Genomic DNA, 12,989 nt, shown 5'->3' on the forward strand with positions numbered 1-12,989 from the left:
TAGCACCGCACGTCAAAAACTTCTCCTCTCGACTAAGCTGTTTACTGTCCACGTGTCGCTTCTGTACAACACTTTACTCCAGAAAAATACATTCAGAAAAGACTTCCTAACGCTTGACCTGTTTTCGATGTTAATAAATTTCTCTTTTTCAAAAACATTTTATATCCTCTCTAGTTCGGCCATCGTCTGTTTTTAGTGCCCAAATGGAAAACTCATCTACTAATTTTAATGCCTCTTTTCCTAATCTAATGCGGTCTGCATCACCCGATTTAATTCGACTGCATTCCATTATTCTAGTTTTGTTTTTGTTAAATTTCGTATTATATCCTCCTTTCAAAACATTGTCCTTTCCATTCAACAGCCGTTTCAAGTCCTTTGGCATCTCTGACAGAATTACAATCTCATCACCAAACCTCGAAGCTTTATTTCTTCTCCCAGAGACACTTCCTACTTCTGATTTTTCCTACTCCTGCTTGCTCAATGTACTAACTGAATAAAATCAGGTCTAGGCTACAACCATGTCTCACTCACTTCTCAACCATACTTTCCCTTTCAAGTCTCTCGACTCTTATGATTGCCAACTGGTTTCTGTAGTTTGTACACGTTGTAAATAGCCTTTTTCTCCCTGTATTTTACCCCTGTTTCCTCCAGAATCTCAAACAAAATATTCCAGTCAAAATTGTCAAAAGCTTTCTAAGTCTACAAATGCTATTAATGTGGGTTTGTCTTTCCTTAACCTATCTTCTATGGTAAGTTGTAAGATCAGTATTGCCTTATCAGTCTACTGACTGGTTTGATGCGGCCCGTCACGAATTCCTTTCCTGTGATAACCTGTGTCTGTAGCACTTGCAACCTACGTCCTCAATTATTTGCTTGACGTATTCCAATTTCTGTCTTCCTCTACAGTTTTTGCCCTCTACAGCTCCCTCTAATACCATGGAAGTCATTCCCTCATGTCTTAGCACATGTCCTATCATCCTGTCCCTTCTCCTTATCAGTGTTTTCCACATATTTCTTTCCTCTCCGATTCTGCGTAGAACCTCCTCATTCCTTACCATATCAGTCCACCTAATTTTCAACATTCGTCTATAGCACCACATCTCAAATGCTCCGATTCTCTTCTGTTCCGGTTTTCCCACAGTCCATGTTTCACTACCATACAATGCTGTACTCCAGACGTACATCCTCAGAAATGTCTTCCTCAAATTAAGGCCGGTATTTGATATTAGTAGACTTCTCTTGGCCAATAATGCCTTTTTGCCATAGCGAGTCTGCTTTTGATGTCCTCCTTGCTCCGTCCGTCATTGGTTATTTTACTGCCTAGGTAGCAGAATTCCTTAACTTCATTGACTTCTTGACCATCAATCCTGATGTTAAGTTTCTCTCTGTTCTCATTTCTACTACTTCTCATTACCTTCGTCTTTCTCCGATTTACTCTCAAACCATACTGTGTACTCATTAGACTGTTCATTCCGTTCAGCAGACCATTTAATTCTTCTTCACTTTCACTCAGGATAGCAATGTCATCAGCGAATCGTATCATTGATATCCTTTCACCTTGTATTTTAATTCCACTCCTGAACCTTTCTTTTATTTCCATCATTGCTTCCTCGATGTACAGATTGAAGAGTAGGGGCGGAAGGCTGCAGCCTTGTCTTACACCTTTCTTAATACGAGCACTTCGTTCTTGATCGTCCACTCTTATTATTCCCTCTTGGTTGTTGTACATATTGTATATGACCCGTCTCTCCCTATAGCTTACCCCTACTTTTTCAGAATCTCGAACAGCTTGCACCATTTTATATTGTCGAACGCTTTTTCCAGGTCGACAAATCCTATGAAAGTGTCTTGATCTTTCTTTAGCCTTGCTTCCATTACTAGCCGTAACGTCAGAATTGCCTCTCTCGTCCCTTTACTTTTCCTAAAGCCAAACTGATCGTCACCTAGCGCATTCTCAATTTTCTTTTCCATTCTTCTATATACTATTCTTGTAAGCAGCTTCGATGCATGAGCTGTTAAGCTGATTGTGCGATAATTCTCGCACTTGTCAGCTCTTGCCGTCTTCGGAATTGTGTGGATATTGTGTGGATGATGGATGCTTTTCCGAAAGTCAGATGGTAAGTCGCCAGACTCATATATTCTACACACCAACGTGAATAGTCGTTTTGTTGCCACTTCCCCCAATGATTTTAGAAATTCTGATGGAATGTTATCTATCCCTTCTGCCTTATTTGACCGTAAGTCCTCCAAAGCTCTTTTAAATTCCGATTCTAATACTGGATCCCCTATCTCTTCTAAATCGACTCCTGTTTATTCTTCTATCACATCAGACAAATCTTCACCCTCATAGAGGCTTTCTATGTATTCTTTCCACCTATCTGCTCTCTCCTCTGCATTTAACAGTGGAATTCCCGTTTCACTCTTAATGTTACCACCGTTGCTTTTAATGTCACCAAAGGTTGTTTTGACTTTCCTGTATGCTGAGTCTGTCCTTCCGACAACTATATCTTTTTCGATGTCTTCACATTTTTCCTGCAGCCATTTCGTCTTAGCTTCCCTGCACTTCCTATTTATTTCATTCCTCAGCGACTTGTATTTCTGTATTCCTGATCTTCCCGGAACATGTTTGTACTTCCTCCTTTCATCAATCAACTGAAGTATTTCTTCTGTTACCCATGGTTTCTTCGCAGCTACCTTCTTTGTACCTATGTTTTCCTTCCCAACTTCTGTGATGGCACTTTTTAGAGATGTCCATTCCTCTTCAACTGTACTGCCTACTGTGCTATTCCTTATTGCTGTATCTATAGCTTTAGAGAACTTCAAACGTATCTCGTCATTCCTTAGTACTTCCGTATCCCACTTCTTTGCGTATTGATTCTTCCTGACTAATGTCTTGAACTTCAACCTACTCTTCATCACTACTATATTGTGATCTGAGTCTATATCTGCTCCTGGGTATGCCTTACAATCCAGTATCTGATTTCGGAATCTCTGTCTGACCATGATGTAATCTAATTGAAATCTTCCCGTATCTCCCGGCCTTTTCCAAGTATACCTCCTCCTCTTGTGATTCTTGAACAGGATATTCGCTATTACTAGCTGAAACTTGTTACAGAACTCAATTAGACTTTCTCCTCTTTCATTCCTTGTCCCAAGCCCATATTCTCCTGTAACCTTTTCTTCTACTCCTTCCCCTACAACTGCATTCCAGTCGCCCATGACTATTAGATTTTCGTCCCCCTTTACATACTGCATTACCCTTTCAATATCCTCACACACTTTCTCTATCTGTTCATCTTCAGCTTGCGACGTTGACATGCATACCTGAACTATCGTTGTCGGTGTTGGTCTGCTGTCGATTCTGATTAGAACAACCCGGTCACTGAACTGTTCACAGTAACACACCCTCTGCCCTACCTTCCTATTCATAACGAATCCTACACCTGTTATACCATTTTCTGCTGCTGTTGATATTACCCGATACTCATCTGACCAGAAATCCTTGTCTTCCTTCCACTTCACTTAACTGACCCCTACTATATCTAGATTGAGCCTTTGCATTTCCCTTTTCAGATTTTCTAGTTTCCCTACCACGTTCAAGCTTCTGACATTCCACGCCCCGACTCGTAGAACGTTATCCTTTCGTAGATTATTCAATCTTTTTCTCATGGTAACCTCCCCCTTGGCAGTCCCCTCCCGGAGATCCGAATGGGGGACAATTCCGGAATCTTTTGCCAATGGGGAGATCATCATGACACTTCTTCCATTACAGGCCACATGTCCTGTGAATACACGTTACGTGTCTTTAATGCAGTGGTTTCCATTGCCTTCTGCATCCTCATGTCGTTGATCATTGCTGATTCTTCCGCCTTTAGGGGCAATTTCCCACCCCTAGGACAAGAGAGTGCCCTGAACCTCTATCCGCTCCTGCGCCCTCTTTGACAAGGCCGTTGGCAGAATGAGGCTGACTTCTTATGCCGGAAGTCTTCGGCCGCCAATGCTGATTATTTATCAAAATTTAGGCAGTGGCGGGGATCGAACTCGGGACCGAAGACGTTTTGATTATGAATCAAAGACGCTAACCCTAGACCACGGTTGTTAGTGTCTTGCAATCATGACTAGTTCTGTAATTATCACACCTGTCAACACCTGCTGTCTTTGCAATTGGAATTAGTGAAGTCTGAGGGTATTCCTCCTGTCTCATACATCTTACATGCAAGGTAGAATAGCTTTGTCATGGCTGGCACTCCAGAAGCTATCAGTAGCTGTGGCGGAATGTCGTCTACGCGCGTTTTCTTTTCTATTTATGTCTGTCAGTGCTCTATCAAATTCTTCTCACAGTATCATATCTCCCATCTCTTCTTACTCAGTTTCTGTAATATTGCCATCCAGTAAGTTCATTCCACTCTTATACAGGGGGTTCTTCCGTGACAAACTTCTCGGACTTGTAGAGCGGAGTTATTGCATCATATTCTAAACAGGAACTCATGTCCGTAAACGTGCCATTTCAGTTCTACGGCGGTTTCAGTTCAGATGTTTAACTCATCCACTTCTAATCGAGGAACCGAATTAGGCTGACTCGGTACAATTATTAGGTAACAATTCGAAAGGAAACGTAACGAAACATCCACTATCACTTAAAAACATTTGTGTGTGTTAACACTTAAAACATTACGTGTTTATATTATCCCAAAACAAAAAATGACTCAGCATACTGTACCTATAGAGCAGTACTGATGCATGGCAACAGCGGCTCGAAGTGGCGACCACCAACGTTGTTACAGACTGTGACGTAACAGTTCATTGAAATCCATTTAAAGTATGTAAGTCCTGTAATTGGTAGGAACATTTAGGATTAACATAATTAGGTGAAACCTGGAACAAATGATCGAGTACATTAGTCGAAGTCATTTCTTTGAAACTGAGACGGCTTTGTGTTAAAACAATAATTAAATTAAAGTCTGGAGTATTTAAAGGAAAAACCAACTGAGAGAATCAGAATTGATTAAAAAATTAAAATGTAATTAGTGAAAATGTTATAAGTGGCGTGTAAACATCGGTAGTTCATTAGGTATTTTCTCAATAATAAATAAAAGACCTATTTTGCCACACTCAATGGGAGACTTGGGAACATATATATTGGTAGGAACATTTTCCGACCCATGTATCTTTTGCATTTTATAAAAACAGTAAAAGTATTGTTAATATTTCATATCTGAATATTTTCACACCTCGATAAATGTATTTGCTCTATAAGTGCCAGTGCAACTGTTGGAATTTGTCATTAATGTTAAGATAACAGTTTTAAATGTAATTTTATCAAAAATCCTTCATAACAATACCGAGGATTGTTCGGATTTATATATAAAGGGACAGCCATGTTGGCATGGGAGAGCAGTGTGTTATTAATTTCCATGCAAGAAGCATGTAATATACGTCAGTGTTGTAAGCATGTCAGTACAATTATGAAGTGACACAATAAAAATTCTGAAACTTAATGTTTGTATTTATTACACATGGCGTAACAACCATTTACAGGCGACAACATGAGCCTGAGGCAGCAGCAGATTTAAAGAAAGTGGATGAGTACACCCTACAAAATTATAAGCTTTGTTAGATAATAATAATTTCACAAGACATTCTACCTTTGAAGCACGCTCTGTTACACACTGTCCATCTCACCTGGTATCTCTTCAGTTTCTAGTGCAGCGACCAGGACTCATGCCAGCAGATCTTCCTCTGTCTTTGAATTGAAACCGTCGTAGAACGGAAACAGTACGTTTCCGGACAAGACTTCCTGTTCAAAATATCAGGTGCTCACTCCCCTCTGCAAGTCCTAGGATTTGTAACGGGAATTGCGAACACCCTGTATACTCCTTCCACTTTTCAGCTTTTCCTCCTTTGCTTACGACTTGTTTTCCATCTGAGCTCTCGATATTCGTACAGCTGCTTCTCTTTTCTCCAAAAGCCTGTTCAATTTTCTTGTAGGCGGTGTCTATCTTTACCCTAATGAAATAAGCTTCTAAATCCTTACATTTGTCCTCTAGCCTTCCCTGCTTAGCCATTTTGTATACACTTCCTGTCGGTAATTTTTAGACCACACACACACAAATCCTCACCCAACACAGAACAACACAAAAAACAAACAATGGCCACACAAAAGACACAACAGAACAACAACATACACACAAAACGAAATGGCACATACTCACCCACAATAACAACACTCTTCACAGAATAGGCAGCAAAGAAACAGGGACTCCAAATAGGATACGGGACAGAGAACACAACACAGAAAAAGATCAGAACACAAGAAACACCCACAGATAAATTTAACAGATCAGGAATATATGAACTCACATGTAACACTTGCCAGTCAGTGTACATAGGACAAACATGCTGAAACTTCGAAACCAGATATTCAGAACGCAACAGCTCCCATAGCACATTTGCTGACCACCTTATAGCCCACAATCACCACCCAACTACAATAGAAAAACCAGCCACAGCCTATTCACCAAACTGACTACTGAGGAAAACTTCCACATACAGAATGCAATAGCAGAAGGAAAACAGGTCATAAATAAATACACTATACTCTGCAAGGGCACACTATTTAACACATTAAAGGAACTCTACAAAAAAGACAACACAGACAGATAAAGTCTAGCCAGACACACACACACACACACACACGAAAGATGGATACACTAGACACTGCAAAGACTTACCATTTATATATAAAAGAAGCACCATGTAAAAGACAACACCAACAGCTAAGAAGCGTACTGAAAACACACACACAAACACAGAGAGAGAGAGAGAGAGAGAGAGAGAGAGAGAGAGAGTGAGAGACAGATAAAATGTAAACAAAATTCAAATTTGGCGCCAAACTCTCTGGTGAACAAATGAACACTGACTGGACTGGGACACACAACAACCACAATTACACTGTGTTTTGGTGAAGTGCAAAGTGGTTTTACGACCGTATTTGTGAAAACAAGTGTTATATTTACGTCTGCATCACGACACCTCCTCATGATGTTGAGAATAAAAAGGTTTGCCACAGGAAAACGTAAGTAAAAACGAATATAAGCGCGAAATATCTCGACAAACTAAATTACGTTTAGATGATAGGTTAACTTCCAACAAAATTTCTCATCGACATCTTTTGGTTGCAGATGACGAGCTACCTGCAATAAATAATACACAAGTGGTCCTGAAAAATCATGTACACCGAGTGTAAATGTATTAATAAAAAGAAACGAACTATTGTTTGAACTAAATATCCACATAATTTTGTAATCTTTTAGTAAAAATCTTCACATTACAGATTAAGTAAAACGGAAAGCCACTGATGATGGCACAGTGGTGTTGAAACATGTTTGAGTACTTGAGAAAACGGTATTTTGCATAACTGGCGGACCTCACATCCTGAAATTTTAATTGTAAACATGGTAAACACAAGGAGCTGCAAATCCAAATGATAAATGTTTGTATTTCCTTTCACTGCATCACTTGCTGCATTTTTATATTTTCTCCTTTAATCAATTAAATCCACTGTCTCTAGAGTCATCCAGTGACAGTGTGGAGAGAGTATAGGAAAGATGTTATCAGATGAATATATATAAAACAAAACAAATACCGCCGGAACAGGCCTTGAAGATCCAACTTTACCAACCGGCTGCCGTGTCACCCTCAGCCCTGAGCCATTGCCGGATTTGGATATGGAGGGCCATGTGGTCAGCACACCTCTCTGCCGGCTGTTGTCAGTTTTCGTGACCGGTGTCGCTACTTCTCTATCAAGTAGCTCCTCAGTTGGCCTCGCAAGGGGTGAGAGCTCCCCACTAGCCCACAGCACTCTGCAGACCCGGACGGTGACCCACCCAATTGCTAGCTGAGTCTGACAGCGTCTATCTTCGGTGATTTGTGTCACCACTGCGGCAAGGGCGTTGGCAATATGAATATCAACAAAAGCAAAACAGGGTAATATAATATAGTCTAGTTTTCATTTTCTTCCTTCTCCCAGTCCCTGATCACAAATATGCGACCCCCTTATGTACTGCATAATTTATTTTGTATTATCATACTTCTTTTCTTCTTCCTTCAGTTTCTTCAACACCTATGGGGACTAGGAGTCAGATATTAGTCACACCAATATTCAAGAAAGGTAGTAGGAGTAATCCACTAAATTACAGGTCCATATCTTTAACGTCGATATACAGCAGGATTTTGGGACATATATTGTATTCGAACATTGTGAATTACCTCGAAGATACTATCTATTGACACACATTCAACATACTGGACTCGCATTCGGGAGGACGACGGTTCAATCCCGCGTCCGGCCATCCTGATTTAGGTTTTCCGTGATTTCCCTAAATCATTCCAGGCAAATGCCGGGATGGTTCCTCTGAAAGGGCACGGCCGACTTCCTTCCCTAATCCGATGAGACCGATGACCACGCTGTCTGGTCTCCTTCCCCCAAACAACCAACCAATCAACATTCAACATGGATTTAGAAAACATCGTTCTCTGGATTTTCGGAAGGCTTTTGACAGTGTACCACCCAAGCTGCTTGTAGTGAAATGCTTGTGGAATATTGTCTCAGTTATGCGACTGGATTCGTGATTTCCTGTTAAAGATGTCACAGTCGATAGTAATTGACGGAAAGTCATCGAGTAAAACAGAAGTGATTTCTGGCGTTCCCCAAGGTACTGTAGAACCTTTGCTGTTTTTATTTACGTAAACTATTTGGGAGACAATCTGAGCAGCCGTCTTAGATTGTTTGCAGATGACACTGTTATTTAACGACTAGTAAAGTCATCAGAAGATCAAAGCACATTCCAAATCGTTTTAGAAAAGACATGTATGGTGCGAAAATTCGCACTTGACCTTAAATAACGAAAAGTGTGAGGTCGTCTACATGAGTGCTAAAAGGAATCTGTACACGATAAATCAGTCAATTCTAGAGGCCATAAATTCAACTAAATACCTATGAATTACATTTACGAACAACTTAAATTGGAAGGAACAAACACCAAATATTATAGGGAAGGCTAACCAAAAACTGCGTTTTATTGGCAGGACACTTAGAAAACGTAACAGATCTACTAAAGAGACTGCCTACACTACGTTTGTCCGTCCTCTTCTAGTTTTTTATTATCGAGAAATAGGGGAGAGAGTGAGAGTGTCACTGAAATGATACAGGATTTGGAGGGACATCATTAAAAGAAAGGCGGTTTTCGTTGCTGCGGAATCTTCTCATGACATTTAAATCAGCAACATTCTCCTCCGAATGCGAAAATATTTTGTTGACGCCGACCTGCATAGGGAGAAACGATCACCATAATAAAATAACGGAAATCAAAGCTCACACGGAAAGATGTAGGTTTTTTCCACCCGTTATACTAGATTGAAATTATAGTGAATTCTGAAGATGGTTCGATGAACTCTCTGCTAGGCACTTAAATGTGATTTGCAGAGTATCCATGTAGATGTAGATGTAGATGTAAATCAGGTAATGCTCGCGGAATTGGAGACACTAAAAGTCTCTTCACCTGAGAAGACGAAGTAAGTACTCCAAAATTCGAATTACGAACAGCTGCCAACATGAGTAACTTACTAGTAGATATCCTCGGAGTAGTGAAGCAACTTAAATCAATTAATAAATGCAAGTTGCTAATCCAGACTGTATACCAGTTAGGTTCCTTTCACAGTATTCTGATGCAGTGTGTCCATACTTAACAATCATGTACAACCGCTCACTCGACGAAAGACCTGTACACAAAGACTGGAAAGTTGCAGTATTCAAGGAAGTTAGTAGGATTAATCCACTAAATTACTGGCCCATATAATTAACGTCGGTATGCAGCAGGATTTTGGAACATATATTGTGATGGAACATTATGAGTTATCTCGAACACAACTGTCTATTGACACACAGTCAACACGGGTTTAGAAAATATTGTCCTTGTGAAACACAACTACCTCTTTACACACACGAAGTGCTGAGTGCTATTGACAATGGGTTTCAAATTGATTCCCTATCCCTAGAATTCCATAAGCCTTTTGACACTGTACCACACAAGCGGCTTGCAGAGAAATTGCGTGCTTATGGAATATCGTCTCAGTTATGCGACTGGATTCGTGATTTCCTGTCACAGAAGTCTCAGTTCGTAGTAACTGACGGAAAGTCATCGAGTAAAATAGAAGTGATTTCTGGCGTTCCCCAAGTTAGTGTTACAGGCACTCTGTTCCTTATCTATATAAACTATTTAGGAGACAATCTGAGCAGCAGTCTTACGTTGTTTGTAGATGATGCTTCGTTTATCGTCTAGTAAAGTCAGCAGAACATGAAAACAAATTGCAAAACGATTTAGAAAAGATATCTGTACGGCGCGAAAACTGGAAATTGACCATAAATAATGAAAAGTGTGAGGCCATCCACATGAGTTCTAAAACGAACTCGGTTAAACATCGATTACACGAGAAGTTAGTCAAATCCAAAGACCGTAGATTCAACCAAATACCTAGGTATTTCAATTACGAACAACTTTAATTAGAAAGAACAAATATGGAATGTTGTGGGGAACCCGAACAAAAGGCTGCAGATTATTGGCAGAACACATAGAAAATGTAACAGATCTACTAAAAAGACTGCCGACATTATGCTTGTCCGTCCTCTTTTGGAGTACTGCTGCGCGGTACAGGATCCTTACCAGGTAGGATTAACAGAGTACATCGAGAAAGTTCAGAGAAGATCATCACGTTTTTTTACTATCGCGAGTTAGGGGAAAGAGTGTCTGTGACGTGATAAAAGATTTGGGGTGGACATAATTAAAACAACGGTGTTTTTCGTGTACGGTGGCATCTTCTCACGAACATATTTTGTTGACGCCGACTCATACAGAGAGAAATGGTCATCATAATAAAATAAGGGAAATCAGAACTCGCACGGAAAGATGTAGGTGTCGTTTATCCCGCGCGCTGTTCGGGAGTGAAATAATAGAGAATTATTGTGATGGTAGTTCGATGAACCCTCTGCCAGGCATTTGATTGTGATTTGCAGAGTATCCACGCTGATGTTGATGTGCTAGATGAATTAAGTTATTTGGGTAGTAAAATAACTGATGACGGGCAACAAGTAAGGCATTTCGGGAAAAAGAAATATCTGGTGGCACTGAATATAAGTATATGAGTTACGAAGTCTTTGATGAAGGTTGCTTTCTAGAGTGTAGTCTTATGCAGATGTGAAACATGGACGGTAAGCAGTTCATACAAGAAGAGAATAGAAGCTTTCGAAATGTGGTGCTACAAAAAATGCTGAAGATTAAATGAAGAGTTCGAGTACGTAATAAGAAGGTGCTGGATAGGATTCGGAAGACACAAAATATATGACACAAATTAAGGGATCAGTTAATAGGACATGAGGCATTAGGAATAACCAATTTGTTAGTGGAGGCCATGGGATGAACACGATAAACAGGTCAAAATCGACGTAGATTGCAGTAATTACGTAAACATGAAGAGGGTTTCAGCTTTCAGAAAATGGTTCAAATGGCTCTGAGCACTATGGGACTTAACATCTGAGGTCATCAGTCCCCTAGAACTTAGAACTACTTAAACCTAAATAACCTAAGGACATCACATACATCCATGCCCGAGGCAGGATTCGAACCTGCGACCGTAGCGGTCGCACGGTTCGAGATTGAAGCGACTAGAACCCCTCGACCACTCCGACCGGCCATCTTTCACAGGCAAGACTAAGAGGGAGAGGTGCATCGAACAAGTCTTCCTTCTCCAGAGAAACCACCACAAGAATTAAGTGATGTTGAATTTGTTATTCGAAATATCTGCAAGGTACTAAACTTTCAACGACGTTTAAGAATTTATAACTCTTGTTTTGTGTGTGATACTTAATTTTTTATGCCTGTGAACGAATACTGTTTCTCGGATTTTGCTCATAAATGTGCACCAGGTCCTTATTGGAGCGGACACCGTAAGCGCTGAGTTTCCAATATTATAAAAGGGAAAGCTGCTCTGTTCTCTTTATGCGGGAAGCAAGCAGGAGTCGCATACACGACTGTAGCGAGAAGACCGGTGGTCAAAGATTGAGTCAGTGAAGCAGTCACCATAAGGTGCCAAAATGTTAGCACCACAAGCATTCGGTCGTTTGGTCTCCTTGTAGAACATTTAGGGATACTGCACATATCGTGCCAGCTTGTTACAGCAATACGTTCTGCTCCAGTTTCGGACAGCAAACGCATTGGCTTTTGACTGACCGATATTTCAAATTTATAGGAACCACACACTGAAACTGAATAAGAAAAAGAAATAGATGACTAAAGTAAATCAGTGAATTTTAAGTGGAAAAATTAAGAAGATAAGACACAAAGGAATTACAGACATTAGATGAAACCGGGCATTGATTGAAATCAATGGGGAAAGTTGAAAATTTGTGCATGTTAAGGAGATAATTATAGGCGAAGAGAGATAATTATAGGCGAAGAAGACCTCGTAGTTATTTACTCCGTTCTATGAGCTCAAACAAGCAGATATAGTTGTTCGTACATTTTATTATGTAATATTGTAATGTGTTACATCAGCCACCGATATAAGGACAACGTTATTCGATCTCGGCTGTAACAATTTGAGTTCGACTGTTTCAACCGTTTACCAATGGATCGTGCGTTGACTGATTGAAAACGACGAAATTTCACAAGACTTACTGAACTTTATCTTCTGAGCGCTACGATATGATCGGAGTGATGGCTATGTCATCATTACTGAATTTAATGAAAACTCAGGATTCAAGGATTTCTGAAGACACGTAATACAAGAAGTTAAGTACTGTATCATCTTTTATCAACCATCTGAACGATTGGATTTGCTAATAAAATGGTATATGTAATATTATTGGGCTTTCCGTCATATGAAAGCTGTGAGTACCCTTGGAAAGGCATTCACCTAGCAGTGTAATAAATGAT

Source organism: Schistocerca nitens, chromosome 10, assembly GCF_023898315.1.
Source record: "Schistocerca nitens isolate TAMUIC-IGC-003100 chromosome 10, iqSchNite1.1, whole genome shotgun sequence".
Lineage (NCBI taxonomy): Eukaryota > Metazoa > Arthropoda > Insecta > Orthoptera > Acrididae > Schistocerca > Schistocerca nitens.